Source organism: Heptranchias perlo, chromosome 21 (assembly GCF_035084215.1).
Source record: "Heptranchias perlo isolate sHepPer1 chromosome 21, sHepPer1.hap1, whole genome shotgun sequence".
Lineage (NCBI taxonomy): Eukaryota > Metazoa > Chordata > Chondrichthyes > Hexanchiformes > Hexanchidae > Heptranchias > Heptranchias perlo.
In genome coordinates, this window is record NC_090345.1 from 22348910 (window position 1) to 22366241 (window position 17332).

General features: G+C 38.1%; 1 protein-coding gene across 9 annotated transcripts in view; it reads right to left on the reverse strand.

The window, feature by feature from the left end:
- Positions 1–17332, reverse strand: part of LOC137340046 (arginyl-tRNA--protein transferase 1) — a 200275-nt gene that overhangs the window by 143373 nt on the left and 39570 nt on the right. The window lies entirely within an intron of this gene.

The window sequence follows — 17332 nt, forward strand, 5'->3', positions numbered from 1 at the left end:
TCTAAAAACTGTCACATTTAAGATCTTGGAATCTATCATTTGCCCAATAATCTATTTAAGCAAATCCTGGCGCCAGTGGAGTTCAAGTCTGTCATTAAATCTGACGTCAGCATACACCCAGAAGTTTACAATCCGTACTCCTTACTTGGCAGTCAGTGCATATAACCTTTCAAGTCATTAAACTGTGCCAAAGACATTTCTAAAAAAAAATTTCCCATGATTGCCTGATGTGATTTCTCTGAATTTTGTCTGTATAAAGAAAAGCCTGCTCTATTTTAAAAAGGCACAGGAGTTACAAACACATTCCTTCAAAGATGCGAGTATAACTCAACATCTGTTGCAAATAATTTCACTAATGACACAGAGGTTACTGACCCATACACTGTAGTGGGACAGAAAGATTACAACATCAATATAAAATATATCCCAGCTCACATTTCACTAGTAATTTATTGCACCTTCTTCACTTTAATTTGGTAAAATAATTTCAAAGGAATCTTTGCCCAGGTAGTTTTAGTAAAGGCACCATTATCGGAGTATGATGCATGACTTAGCATATCGCTTGCCAAGTGGCTGCCGGACTTTGGAAAGTCTCGGAAAACCTTAACCAGATCCTACACTTGTAAGTTAGTGACTATTTGGTTTGGACTCTGCTTCTTTGCATCATTGCAGGCACTCTTGTGGATAGCCCACCCTGAACTCTGCTTACTGTGTCTTTTGGCTTCCCCCCCCCACCCCCATTTATAATTGCTCTTCATTTACAATGGGTTTTCATACAGTTTCAAAGTATACAGCAAACATGATACAGTATGTCAGGTAGCACACATTTAAGAGTAGGTTGGCATAACTCTAGCAGCTAGCTCTAGTAAAGTAGTAGCTGAACTTGGGGCATTTTGCTGTCGTCCAAAACTCTGATGCCCATATTCTAACTCACAGCAAGTCCCATTCACCTGTAAGTAATTATACTTTTACTGTTCGAGTCCTTAATCAAAAGGTCACAAGGTGATTTGTTCCAAAGTATAATGGCTTTATTAAGAAGCTGTAACAAGTAACAGAAGAAAGCTGGTATAGTGCTTTTCTTACATCACCCCGTGCTCATTGACCAACATTGGCTCCCAGTCTGGCAATGCCTCGATTTTTAAATTCTCATCCTTGCTTTCAAATCTCTTCATGGCCTCACCCCTCTCTATCTCTGTAATCTCCTCCAGCACTACAACCCTCTGAGCTCCACCAATTCTGGACATTTACGTTTCTCCGATTTTCATCGCTCCACCACTAGCGGCTGAGCTTTCAGCTGCCTGGGCCTAAGCTCTGGAATTCCCTCTCTAAACCTCTCCACCTTGGAGAGCCTTAAAACCTACTTCTTTGACCAAGCTTTTGGTTACATGTCCAATTATCTCTCGTGGCTCAGTGTCAAATTTTGTTTGATAATGCTATACCTATAAAGAAGTGCATTGCTCCTCTCTTGACAATTGTGCACAGGTTTATTTTGAAGTGCACAGACAAATTTACTTTACCAGCCACCATGTTGTATGATGCACATAATTAGGTTGACATAAGGTTCATCTGGCTGGTGTCTGGAATAATCTAAGATTGTACTGCTGCACGTAATACACAACAAGGCCCATGTGTAGTCACTTTAGTGCTGCACCTTAACTCAATGGCATAACAGTGGCAAAGCTGGTCACCCGCCAATTTAACAACTGCTAATATAATGGAACTTTTTTATAATGAAACCTTGTTTGCCACAAGAAAACGTCACTGTCAGGAGCAGGCTTCTTGAACATAACTGACAGTTTGATGAAACAGAGAGCACAAAGGTCAAGTTTAGCAATACTTTACAACTTAATTTGAAAATCCTACATTCACAAGATTCAAGCAAGAATGTCAAGTGATTTGAAGACTCTCAAACCAAAACAATGAGCAGCATTCCAGGTTCTTTTTGGTTTGAGAGCCTGAAAGAAAAATAAAAGTTGCATTTATGCAAAGTGCTTCACAATAAATTGCTTTGAACTACTAGCTTCGAACATGGCAGCCATTTTTCATGTAGTAGGATTCCACAAATGAATCGCTCATTTTATTTTGGTAATATTGGCTGAGGGAGAAAATGTTAGCCAAAGAATTCCCTGCTCATCTTCAAGTAGTGCTATGGAATCATTTACATCCACCTGAACTACTAGTACAGGCAGATAGGGATTTAGTTTAATGTCTCATCTGAAGGACAGCACCTTCCTCAGTACTATGTTGGAATATCAGACTAGTGTTATGGGCTCAAGTACTTTATGGGACTTGAACGTACAACCTTCTGACTCACAGAGGCAAGAATGCGGACAAATAACCAAGCTGAGCACAACCTCAAAGGCACTAGACTGGCAATTCTTTTTCTTGGTTCAAATCCAGCCCAGACTCATTAGATTATAGTTTCCTCTGTCTGATGGCCATAAAGGCTCTATGTGAAATTAGTTCGGTCGCCAACTACAGAGTTCCTCGTGACATAGGGTACAAAACTACCTCTTCTGGAAGAAATTGGCAATGTCGCTCAGAGGCTATAGGACACTGGTGCAATAGGAAGTATTCTTCTGGAACTAGGACTGAGGTATGTTGTTTGGGCAGAGAAGATGCAGCATTACTCTGCGTACATCTCACTTGTACCTGACTGAAATTACTTGATGATGACAGAGTATCAGAGATTTCATTTCCCATCACAAACATTTCTCATGATGAGGAGTAGAAACATTTCATACAAGTCATAAAAAGGAAATCAACTCTGTCCTTTATATTATAGTTAGAAATTCAACAGCACTTAATGATTTTTATTTACTACTAGAACCCACAGAGAATGCTAAAACAGAGAATATGGCTTGAACTTTGAATAACAATTATTTTCTTAGCCAGTCAAAAAGTTTTATTGTTTTGGATTTTTTCCAATTAAACAGATAAGATGAATTCAAGTCAAAACTTTTAATATCTTCGGGCAGACTTAAATGTATTAAAATAACCAAATTTCATTCAAGCAAAAAATCTCTCAGCAGCTTCTGGTAGTTAACTGGTCTGGTTTCTACAAATCCAAGTAACACTGCAAATATTCACCACTGTTCATTTTCTTCAACACACCCTCCTCTCATTTATACAAGTTACATTGACCGATGACACGAATACTAAAAACAACCTAAAATATTAGTAAATGCCTCCTAATGATGTACTATTTGGCCTTTAGAACTCAGCTAGTTGATAATATGGAGAAGTTTTAAAAAGCATAATTGTCTATTTCTCCTTTTTTTTGCTGGCCAATTTGCAGTTTTTCTGCTTGCCTATAGTGGGCTATAAACATGATAGTTGAAGTGTTGTCAGAGCACCTTCACACAGCTCGACAATTAGAAACATATTTCTAGTTAGGGCTCCCTAAAACCGCAGGTTCAATAATGAAAGGACCTGGCCTGCTCTTAATTATAAGAATACACAAGCCAATTGTTCCTCAAACATTGTCATTGGAGACTCTAGAAGCACGTTTTAACTGGTTCACATCAAGACAATGATGCAGGTCCAAATAGGTTGCATAAACTTTATCCAGTAGGGAATACAGGCTGCGTTTGGAAAATATATTATTGTAGATAAATTGACTGTTCGGGGCTGGGAACGTTACAACTTCTCAGTAAATAGCTCAGACTTGTACCATTTCCAAATTCCTGTATGGAATTCCTGTATGGTCATCTAAAACTTCTTTATCAATACTTCAAAAATCAAAGCAAGAATGGTATTAGCCAAACATGCACAGGAACTTATGAATCTTTTGAGAGATAAGTATGACAATGACCTAACTCATTAGCACAAGAGGGAAATAGATACATCGCTTCAGTACTGCTGTTAAGAGAATATTAGACTTGGAAGATGTGTCATATTTGGTGTGTTCATAATTTGTTACATTTATTCCTGTTTCCCTATTTTAATTTTAGTACTTTTGTGATTATGCAACAAATCTGTTGCATGTTGGGCCTAGTCAATCCTACTATAATTTTGTTAAAACTAATGCTGAACTGGAAAACTGGAAAACAATGAGATTTGGGGGGGGGGGGGGGAAAGAAAAGAGTAGAAACAGCAGATACCCTAATCAAATGGGTTGAATGACCTGAAACCTGCTCAAAAGGAAAGCAGGAAATTCGATGATGTTATCTCAGTGAGATAATGGAAAGAAATTAAAAAGAAAGTGCAAATAATTAAGATGATGAGAGGTTAACAAAAGGAAAAAGGCAACAAAATGGGAGAAATTAGGGGAAAAAAGAAAAGCCTGCAGATGAAATGATGTAAGTGTTGGAAATACAGTACCAAAAAGTCAGTCCCCAAAAGAGAGAAAATAATCCAACACCAAAGGCACAGGACCTCCCCCAGCCAGAACAGTGCTCAGATGGAGTCAATCAAGAGGCATTTAGATAAGTGATGGTGGATCTGTAGGTTACTATAGGAAATGGACGAGATGGTCTAAATGTCTTCCCCCCCCAATCTACACTTATCTTTGTGAAGTGAATTTGTCCTTCTGTCAGAAAGCCACTTACTTCAGTTAGAGCTGTGATTCCTTCCCTGGCAATTCTGAAGTTACACTTGTGTCTAACAACATTAATACTGGGCTTGAGCAAGATCCCATCTGGTTGGTCTGGTGCTGTGACTGATTGGGGGAGGAATAGCAGCTATCTTAACACAGCCAGCCGACAATATTTTATTGAAATAATCCATGAAGCTCTCAATCAACTAACATTCTGCTCTCCTACAAGATAACTATTGGTGTTAATGGCACAGCGCCAAAGCATACAACAGCCCAGCTGGCACTCAATGTCAGCACGGACCTGGGCAAAACCAAATGCAACAGTTATTGCTCATTCGAATGGAATCAGTGTCAACTGACAAACTGGAGGTTGAACCTGTAGGGAGGGCTAATTTCGAACCAATAATGGAAAAGGCTGCATGAGATACGGAGATCCAATGCCATCTACAAAATAAAAAAACATTTTAAGAGATGGACTGGCGCACACTCCTTTCTCATAATCAATCCCCGACAAGAGGATAATTGAGCTTTGACACTATGAATAAAATTGCTTTCCGCTGAATGAACCAATCATATGGAGTCTTTGTACGAAGCCTCTTGTAGGCTTCATACACCAAAAAGACATGTGATAAGGGAAAACCATGGAGATGTACTGAAAGATCTGGAACAATATAATAGACAAAATAGCTCAGAAAGTGAACTTGAGCACAGCCATTTGATGCAAAAGCCTGATTGGCTGACTAGGGTGTTCGTTTAGGCTGCTTTACCTTTCCCACAAACTTTGCATTGTCCTTGACTCACAGAAAAGGCTGTTTATAAGCAGCACTTTTTTTTTTAGGAACTTGCATTTCATGGATGAAGTCAAATAAAGTATAAGCATCTATAAGGCTGTTCTGGGTATATCCTTAAAAGGGGCTTTCTAAGCAGCTGAAGCACTGGACCAAACTTCCCTCAACCAAGAAACTGTCATCTTATCAGATCGTGCCAGGAAAGATTCACGGCAATGTTTAAAGGATTGTTTATAGGTGACAGGACATGCCCATTCTAATGTCGTTGTTAGAAAAATAATGATCAAATTCAGTGTTATCTCAATGAACAAATGTACTGCCCAGCATGATACTGAGTTATACAAATCAGGAAGGTTCCAGGTTCAATCTTTGGTCTGCACTGAGAAAACAGACTTTAGCAACACAAGACTAATTAAGAGGCAGCACGGCCAGTGTTATTGATGAACAGTTTCTGTTCAGAAGCACAAGTGAGGAAAGAATCAGCCTCAGCTGTGAACCCTCTACGGTTGAGTTGCCCACTGATACTCCGAGGCTCGTACATAAAAGATTACTTGGGCAAGATGAAACCACACTCTGTATGCGTCAGCATCTTCAGGATAAGAGAGAAGAAAATTGGGGGGGGGGGGGGGGGGGGGGGGGAAGGGGTGCAAGGAGGGGCAGAAAAAGGACAGTGATTTCTCATTGAGAACATGATGTGGAGATGCCGGTGATGGACTGGGGTTGACAATTGTAAACAATTTTACAACACCAAGTTATAGTCCAGCAATTTTATTTTAAATTCACAAGCTTTCGGAGATTTCCTCCTTCCTCAGGCAAATTGAGAACAGACTGAGAAGCACGTTTTGCTAAATTATCTTCCAATATGATTTGAAGTTATTATAACAGGAAGGAAAATTTACTGCCATCTTAGAATGGGGCACTGTGATCATGGTTAATGCCCAGTTCAATCTTCATCCATTTATTGTAGTATAATACAACACTATTATATGTTATTCCTTCAATATAGAACTATTCAGAAGCACATCATGTGGACTTTTTTGTGTTCAATCATTGTTTGGGGAGTATCACATTACTGGTAAGGGTCACTGACAACTTGGACTCAAATGTTCTTATTTACAGCCGCATGTCCCAATATCCCCAATTAAACCAGTGTGCCTGACCACATTTCAAAACCTGCATACATTTCTCAATGCTACTATTTATTACTACATTAACATGTATTTCTATTTTAGCTTCATAACCAAATGATCTGTTTTCCTCCAGGATTAATAAGTGCCAAAGCCAATATTTAGTCAGACACAGGTCAGAAGGTTGTATAGCTACCTTTACATTAGAAGCTGTGGGAGACATTTATGTTTGATGGAGCTGTCAATGTAAATATAAAGCTAGTCAAAAAACTTTCTAACCCATTCTGCTAAGCTAAAGCAGTTACAGCTGTTAATTCTAGTTCCCGTTGAAAAGTTCAAAGCTTCATGGTGTTATGAAAATTTTACCTATAAATTTTATGCACTTTATATTAAACTGTTTTGCTTCAAATATTAATAGTTTGGTAAAAATTCCTAAGTTGTAAATTAAGGGTAAATAGTAACAAAAATACATTTGTGGAACTGTGATCTTTTTATATGCTCTTATAGCCAAATGTTTAGAAGTGACTATTTCAATGTACTGTGCCACAATACAACTTATTTACTTTTTTCCTCTTTTGGGTATGTATGCAAAGAATTTTTTTCATATACACAGTATGAGCACTAAGAAAATGAATAGTAGCCACTAAATCACTGATGAAGTATTAAGTAAAACATTAAAGATCTAGACTTCATTAGCTTCACAACAAACTTATTTGCCAGATTTTTATATTTAATCCTGTCATCCATGATTTCACAATGTCAAAAAGCAACAGGTTATCACAACCTGCAGGTCAAGAATGTTGAACAAAAAGCAGATAGTCTATTGGCCAATTACTTCAATCTCATTACAATTCATTCCAGGAGTTTGTTTGTCCAAACTGTAATGTTTGGCAGTGGAAATAATTTTCCAGACTTCCAACTACCTAAATATAAAGGGATTACATGCTTAATCTAAATTACCAGCAACTGAATCTGTTCACATATTAATCAACTTCAAATAGGCTCTTACAGTTTAGTCACTTTTAGTCCAAGCTTTATCAATCTGAATTCAACTACAGTTGAATGCTTCTCAGTGATTCATACCACTATATTATTTTGTAATACTTTGTTTAATGTGGAAAAGATTAAATTTATTGTGTTTACGTCAATGCTGGCTCACTAAAGTACCCTTTAGCACCAATTTCATGAACGAGCAGTTGAGGATGGCAGGGGGAAGAAATAATCAGAAATGTCCCTGCCCTTACACACAGCAGTTTTGCCTTTACTTATCTTGATAGCAGGGCAAGAAAAATCCAAAGAAATAATGCAGGAAATAAAGTAAGATATAAAAAAGACTGCACATACACAATACGGCTGTAGTCTGTGATGACCTCATCACTTTGTCCCTCTATACAAAAGCTATACCCATAATAAATTGCAAAAGCTTTATCTTAACACAAGAGTATCAAATTTAATGTATTTGTAACAAATTATTCCAACACTGCAAAAGTAACACTTTCACTCACATACACATTCTGTTTGAAACATTGGAGGCAACAACAAAAATAGTTCAACCAACTAGTCCAGAGGTTACCTGGAAAAGACCCAAAAGGAGCATTCACCCCACAATTATCGTTTTAGTACAAGATGGTTTTCCTGGAGCAGGGAGTCTCATCCCGATTCACTCCAGAGCTTTGCATCAATGCTAAACTTAGTGTAAATGCACATTAAGAATCTTAAAGGCGGCACAGTATGTTACGCAAGACTGTATTTTCATATTACAAGTTATTATTTTCAAGAAGATCCTTTCCTTAATCCTCACATTTTACTCCAGTATGGGACCCGAACAGTAACAAACTGTCGACACTCTTTGACCCAAAACATTATAACTAAACCTCTGAACAGGATTTTAGAAGAGATGCCTTATTGACACGCCCCTAATTATCTGGTAGTACAAGAAATGTCGAACTGAACAAATTCAAACTGAACATGAATATCTTTCATTGTTGCTCTACAAGATCATCTAATACAAAGGTGGAGACCAGCAATTTTTAAAAACAGAGTGGACTGCCAACAACCTCCTACTCCCAGCTTTATGTATTTGGACAAACTCAACACACATGTCTCTAGAGCCCACATTATCCCCAGAACAGAAGCCTGTAAATGTTTAGAAACTGGTACTGACCACACTAAAACCTAATTAATCCCTTTATGTAATAACTGCTTAAATCCTGAAAATAAATGCTCCACTAGCTGAACACCATTGTAATTAATAGTTGCAACACTGCTTGCAGTTTGATGGAGTAGCAATTGCAATAAGAGGTGAAATTTACCATTTTAATTTACATGCACAAATCTCAACTGAACAAGAAACAGATCCCAATTTCAAACTTCTCCCTGGTTTGTGGGAAGTATAGCTTCAATCCTCTTTATAAACGCCCAGGCATTAAACTGGAACAAATATAGTAAGAAAACAATAAATGGAAGGGGGATAAAGATTAATTTAAAAAGTAAGAACAATGACTGGTAACACCGACAAATTATCCAGACACAACTTCCACTTAACAGTGATATTTCCCTCCCGATATAAATCACCTCTAGACATACTCATATACTGTTACACAAGACGTTTGGGTCACATTCATTGCTTGATTCTCCAATGTTTGCACAGATGTCTCCTGTGACCTTAAACTTTAACCTAAAACACTGATCTCAAGACTAATAAAGCATGCCAGGCTAGGTAATAAGATGCATCTCTAAATTTTCTATTGCCCATATTTAAGTATCCCCTATTATAAAGGAAAAGTCTCAAGTTTTAAAAATACACAACTAATGCAATCCTATTTTTTTTTGTTTTTTGGGTTGGGGGGGTGGGGGGAGTGAGGAAAGAACATGATTGTAGCTTTTACCAAGTCAACTATGAATCCTAAAATACATACAGGATCTATGCCAGTAAGTAATCCAATATTGAAGCAATTTTGTAACAAAACAGAGCAAAAGAAAAGGCCATTCAATCCATTAAGCCTGCACTTTCCACAGACAATGTACAATCTACCTCATTATGCAGTCTAGAACAAGTCATAATATCACATAATGTTACATAGGAATCTCTATGTTACACATTTTTGCATAGGGAGATTTGTAGCTGTGCCAGTATTGATAATTTTAAAATAATTGCTGTTCATTGAGAGCAGCCCGTCTAGATGTAATTAAAAACATTAGAAAAGAGAACCTAAAATCATATCATGTTGGATAGATATGAACCAATGATAGAGCCCTAGTCCTGATAATTTGTGTGTTCCAGCCCATCCATATGGGCCACTGACAGAATTCATGCAGTGTCCTCGTTTCAGGTTTATTAAGCTTAAACAAAAAAAAATTGTCGATATGAAAAGTAGCCTAAAGAGTGATGTTTTAAACCACACTCCTGAATTCTGGGAAAATCCAAAGGATACTAAATTAGTACCACAATTCTGGAAATAATGGCTATTCTCAGAACAAAATTTTTGGCTGGTTCCATGCAAACACAGGTTTTCACAGCCATCAGAATAAATAGATTCACACTGTGAAGATGCTAGAAATAGCTCAGAGTGTCTCCAAAGGCAGCCATTTTTATCTGGTTTATTAGAGTAACAGGTCTTATTAGAGTAATTTAAAGGAGAGAGGAGAAAGGAGTTTAGCATCAACGAGCATCCAGGCCTTTGTCGACCAATGAAAATCTGATCACTTTAGGTCCCTGATGTGCATCTGTTTAAAAAGTGAATGATACCTAAAAGTGAATCCATGTGATAAAATGGACCATCTTGATTGGTCAAAAAGTAAAATAGATGAACAGGGACATAGTTTTGTGCATAAAACATTGCATTTTTGAAATCCAAATTAAAAGGTTTGGGAAATTAGGAGAAGTTTTTCATGAAGTTCCAAAGCAAGGGAGAAGGTTTCAGTAAGCTTAGGACATTATAAAGGGCTTAACAACACTCTCTAAACCAAGCAAAGAACAAGAAAAGTTGAGTGTTGGTCTGACAAAAGAAAATAAAAAATATATAATACCATTGTCTAACAGTTCAAGTCTCTAAGCACAGAGAGATAGGAAGTAAAGATGTATATGCAAGGTTGTCTACACTATGAACATACAAAAATGACAGGCAGGAAAAAAACATCTGGTCCATCAAGCCTGCATTTACTGAAGGAAAAAAGTTATATGATGGGTACAGACAGATGAACCCTGCAGCCATCTCCAGAGATGAATCGAAGTCTTCCAGAGGAAGTTAGAAAGACCAGCTCTAGCACAACCAACCCCAGGAGGACAAGGTCCTACGTCTGCTATTGTTGGTCAAAGCTGATAACTTGCCAATGATACAAGGGATCCAACAGTAAATGTAACCTTGCTAACTGTACAATAATCAGGAAAATAAGTTAGGGTGTTATAAAGCACACCCAGCTAACGATGAGATACTGTGATATTCTTAATCTACATTTACGTCTGTAATGTTTCTAAGACTCTTAATTAATAATAACTACCAAAGTACTTCATGTACACTTCAATGCTTACCCTTACAATGGTATTAATCGTGTTATTGTTGACGTGTTAATAATTTAGTTGAGGGATTTCTATACCTGACTTCATCTTTAATGGCTCTGGTAAGAGGAAGTTAACTAATTCACTCAGTAGTGGACTGCACCCCTGGTGTGATTGGTTTGGTTTGGATTGTGTAACTGCCAATATATTTTTAACTAGGTAATGCAATACTGTTCAAAAGGCAAGCGGAATTTTCAGCATCTTACTAGCCTTAAATGTGGATAGTAAATTTCTAGCTAATTCTCTGATGTGAAAGGACTTGAAGATTCAACTGGTACCATTTGATTAACTTTCCTTACATGATTTACAGATTTACCTAGTCAGCATTCTTACACTTACAGTACGTTGATGTGACAGCAAATGTTCTTTATTTTTATAATGCCCTCCCCTAAGATTGAGATTCTGCCTTCAGCTACTGCAGATAAATCAGAAATTCAAACTTGTAGCTGGTTAATCTATTACATGGCACAGATGTTAGCAATTTCATAAGAAAATAGTTCATTTTCAAGGTTTAAAAAGTATTTAAACTTCTGTCTGCAGTGTGAACATTTTGTTGCATGCAAACTTTTACTATTTTCCCTTTCCATTAGTAGTGGTGCATTATTTATGGTGCACAAATTTAGAAGGAAAAAAGGCAGCATTAATCCAGTATCTAAGGTACAGGCACGATAACTATTTTTTAAAACAAAAAAGCAGCATACTGCTACAAAAGCAGGTCAGAGGCTGGGTATTCTGCGGCGAGTGACTCATCTCAGATCAGCCATGATCTTACTGAATGGCGGAGCAGGCTCGAGGGGCCGATTGGCCTACTCCTGCTCCTATTTCTTATGTTCTTATCTCCTGACTCCCCAAAGCCTTTCCACCATCTACAAAGCACAAGTCAGGAGTGTGATGGAATACTCTCCACTTGATTGGCACCCCATCCACCACCCTAAACATTCACTCCCTTCACCACCGGCGCATGGTGGCTGCAGTGTGTACCATCCACAGGATGCACTGCAGCAACTCGCCAAGGCTTCTTCGACAGCACCTCCCAATCCCACGACCTCTACTACCTTTATTTATGGTGCACAAATTTGGAAGGAAAAAAGGCAGCATTAATCCAGTATCTAAGGTACAGGCACGATAACTTTTTTAAAACAAAAAAGCAGCATACTGCTACAAGAGCAAGTCAGAGGCTGGGTATTCTGACAAGAGCAGCAGGAACATGGGAACAACACCACCTGCACCTTCCCCTCCAAGTCACACACCATCCCAACTTGGAAATATATCGCCGTTCCTTCATCGTCGCTGGGTCAAAATCCTGGAACTCCCTTCCTAACAGCACTGTGGGAGAACCTTCACCACACGGACGGCAGCGGTTCAAGGCGGCGGCTCACCACCACCACCTTCTCAAGGGCAATTAGGGATGGGCAATAAATGCTGGCCTCGCCAGCCCACATCCCATGAACGAATAAAAAAAGTCTCTGCAAATAATCTTGCATGGTCTTTCCTGCCTTTAAAACATTTTCTCCTCCTTGACTGATGGACAATTGTCTCTTTGAAACATCTTCTGCCAAAGGAAGTTAGATAGTTCCTTGACAAAGAGGATTATTATAGGGTATGCGGAGCAAGCAGCATAATGGGATTATACTACATGGCTCACATGCTACAGCAAAACACCAATGCAGACCTGAAAGGCCAAATGGTCCATTTCTGTTCTGTAATCATTAGCTCACTCAATGTGGATATCTGCTATATTTGCATGTTTTCAGATGTTTGGCAGCCAAAAGGCTAACAATAATAAGCGTAATAGTATTGAAAGATTAATACTAATGTTGATTTAATTATGTCTCAACATAATTTGCAACGAGATTTGTTGCCAACAAACCTTCTTGTTCCATTGCACCACACCACTCAGTATGTAAGATTTTATTAAGAGGATAGATACCCGAGAGTGACTAAACTGCAGTAATCCAAATGAAGGGGTTCACATTGTAAACATTTGAAAAGTTTAGAAATCATTCAAATTCTGGGGTTAAATTATAGCATTGAAATCATTCACAAACATTAGTTAGCATATGTTATGCTTCAATTCTATGTTAGGGTTTTATTTTGGGTTCATTTTGGTATTGGCAGGAGTTGTTAATGCAGATGCCAAATGTCAACATGGCCTGGATCAATGATGCGATGATGAAATTCAGACATAGGGATCAACCACTGTAACTTCAATACTTCAGGCGGAGTGAGAAATAACCTGCCATAAAGGGCTGAGAAGTTATATATACAGCACATATTAGAGAATAATGGATAAATGGGAGCGATTTTACAAGGTAGTAATCTCAACAACAATGACAGTGAAGGTAAATTGGGAAAAATTACATCTACTGGTCTGTAATGAGAGCTCAAAAATTTAAGATCAAAACCAAAAGAACAAAGGGAGATATAGGAGAATTATTATTTTTAATTTACGCTGAGGGTGGTCAGGACATTAAATATACCACCAAAAACAGTGGTAGTAGCAGAATTAATAATGGCCTTGAAAAGGGAAGTGGTTCAATATTTGCAAAATAAAAATTTAAAGGGGATCAGGAAAGGACAGGGGAATAGAAATAAGTGGATAGCTCGTTCAGAGAGCTGGCACGGACGCAATGGGTTGAATGAACTCCTTCGGTCCTGTTAAATTCTCATAATTATAATATAATTTAAATTTTGCATGAATTTTTGTTTATGGGGGACATTAGTGTTGGGAAATCGAACACATAACAGCAATATGAGCAACAAGCACCATCAGGATATGCACTGCTGAGGATGAATGGACAGTAAAGTTCCCTTCACTCTAGTCCAACCTCAGACGGGGCAAGCTATTACTTTAAGCATGAATATTTAATTTCCCATATCATTTTTATGGCATTTCTGATCACAAACACCAAATTGTACAGAACCGTCAAGCGCACACTCAATTCGCAGGCAATTAGTTTGAGACTGAAAATCGTTTAACTTCAGACACTTACTTGCAGCAAAGACAGAAGACTTGAGTCAAACCTTAGTGCCATAGGTTCAAGACAGTTTGCTAACCCACCACGCTCACCAAACCTTCCAAGCTCAATAACATACTCACCTGAACCTTAAAAGAGAAAGTATAGTCCTGACATCACTCCCTTCCATTTTTTAAAAAAACACTAATATATATTGTGTTCATGATGGTGGTTTTCTTCCTTTTGTGGCCTCTTTTCCTACACCAACAATAAAACGCATGCTTCCACTGTTGACTAGGCAACAGCCATACTGAAATATTAAATGATCAACAGTTGATTATTTGGAAGTAATAGTGTGTAATAGAATTACAATTAATTTGGCAGGTCATGACTAACTAACTTGAGATTCTTTAAAGAAGTAATATAATTGGTGGAAACAATGGATGTTACAGATCTGTGCTGAAAGTCAAAGCTCTTCAAATATAGGAATAAGCAGTAAATTATTTAACAGATTGGCCAAATAATGGGAAAAATAGTAAAAGTTCTCAATGGCTAGTTGCGAACAGCAGAGTAACTCAGGGTTTAGCTGTTATTGAAAAAAACATAGAAATTCCTTTGATGATTATTAAACATAAAATGTTTATAATTACAAATACCACCAAACTGTGGAAAAACAGGACGTTTGAAGGGATGAAATTCAAATGTTTCTCAACTTAGCAACTAGGCAACAGAATTAAGTGCTGAAAGATTTGAGGAAATACAAATTGGTGTGAAAATAGAAAATAAGATACTGCAACTTGAAGGCTGTCTTAGTTAAGAAAAAAGATTTAGGGCTTGACAGAACACTGAAATCACAAGAACAATTACAAAGTCAAATACAAACTGGTTCAATTTGTATCCATGACCTAAACATTAATCTTCCAATGAACCTTATGTTAAAAAAAAGGCAAGTTGCCATTTTGGTGTATAGGAGGAATGAGTGCATAATCTGCCCCCTTTAACATAAATCATCATGCCATTCATTAGCATTTAATGAATTATGCAAAATAAGATTCCATGCTTACTGTCCCCTCTGGTGGAAGACTCTGCTTTACCCTGACAGCTGGCATATTGGTGAAATTATTGCCTTAACCCATGATAAAAGTGAATGCTTTAATGAATCTTGATTAATTTTTATTGCTTTTTAATAGCTGCTGCAAAGTTTGAAGTGAAACACAAGGGTGCATTAACTCCAGTTTTAAAAGGGACACTAACTCATAGCATTACAGTATGTCTGTTCCGTTCTTTTTATATAGTCGATAACAGAATCAGTGAATGATCCCAACACAAGAGGGAGAAGATTGTATTGGTGGGGGTGGGGGAGGGGGGGGGGGGGGGAGAAGAGAAGGACTTCCTCTGTCTCACTGCATGATAAAAAAAAGTTTTTAAAAAAAGAAAATGGAGTATCCTGACCAATTATAAAATAGATGAAAAATCATTTATCTGGCAGTATATAAATTCATCATTTTTAATAGTGTATCTCTACAAAGAAAAATGTAAATTGCTTATTTATATCTCACAGTTTCCAAAATTGCCCACATCTCCCAAAATGCATAATAGACCTAGTTTGAACATAAGAAATAAGAGCAGGATTAGGCCATACGGCCAATCAAGCCTGCTCCGCCATTCAATAAGATCATGGCTGATCTTCGACCTCAACTCCACTTTCCCGCCCAATCCCCATAGCCCTTAGAGTCCAAAAATCTATCGATCTCAGTCTTGAATATACTCAATGACTCAGCATCCACAGCCCTCGGGGATAGAAAATTCCAAATATTCACGACCTCTGAGTGAAGAAATTCCTCCTCATCTGTCCTAAATGTCCGACCCCTTATCCTGAGACTATGTCCCCTGGTTCAAGACTCTCCAGCCAGGGTAAGCATCCTGTCAAGCCCTCTTAAAATCTTATATGTTTCAATGAAATCACCTCTCATTCTTCTAAACTCCAGACAGTATAGGCCCATTCTACTCAATCTTTCCTCATAAGACAACCCTCTCATCCCAGGAATCAATCTAGTGAACCTTTGGTGCACCACCTCTAAAGCAAGTATATCCCTCTTTAGGTAAGGAGACCAAAACTGCACACAGTAGTCCAGGTGCGGTCTCACCAAAGTCCTGTACAATTGCACCAAGACATCCTTACTCTTGTACTCTGACCTCCTTGCAATAAAGGCCAACATACCATTTGCCTTCCTAATTGCTTGCTGTACCTGTGTGTTAACTTTGTGTTTCATGTACAAGGACACCCAAATACCTCTGAACACCAACATTTAATAGATTCTCACCATTTAAAAAATATTCAATTTTTCTATTTTTCCTACCAAAATGAATATGCTCACATTTCCCCACATTATACTCCATCTGCCACTTTCAAGCACACTCACTCACTATCCCTTTGCAGACTTTTTGTGTCCTCCACACAGCTGACTTTCCCACCTAGCTTTGTACCGTCAGCAAACTTGGATACATTACACTCGGTCCTTTCATCTAAGTCATTAATATAGATTGTAAATAGCTGAGGCCCAAGCACCGATCCCGGCGGAACCCCACTAGTTACAGCCTGCCAATTTAGTTTGGGCAGTCTATATGAAGATTGACGACCCCCATGATTATTACATTACCCTGATTACATGCTCCTCTAATTTCCTGATTTAAACTCTAACACTATAACTACTGTTAGGGGGCCTGTAAAGTATTCCCACCACCGCTTTCTGTTTGTCCCTATGTTAATTTGCATATGGCTCAGGTAGTAATTCAGAGATTATTACCTTTGAGGTTCTGCTTTTTAATTTGGTCCCTAGCTTCTCAAACTCGCTCAGCAGAACCTCATTCCTAGATCTACCTATGTCATTGGTTCCTATGTGGACCACGACAACTGGATCCTCCCCCTCATCCTCCAAATTCCTTTCCAGCCACAAGACAATGTCCTTAACCTTGGCACCGGGCAGGCAAGCGAGCCTTCGGCACTCCCGATCACAGCTGCAAAGAACAGTATCTATCCCCCTGACTATACTAACCCCTACCACTACCACATTCCTTTTTACTCCCCCCCTTTTATAAGGTTTGTTATCTCATAAAAGCATCCTAGTGACAGTATTTATATGATTACTCTAATATCATGGAACCTTCAAAGTGAAATGTGCATCAGAGGTTGCGATGTGTCAATATAGCATTAGCAGCAACTACATTCGGTTTCTGAGCTTGAAAACAGAGGACTGGAAGTTGGAGAGATTTCAAATATAACAAGCTTTCAATGTCTACTAGAAGTATATATTCACTGAATCAAGTAGAACTGCTTCAGCCATTTATGCAATAATATTAAAAAC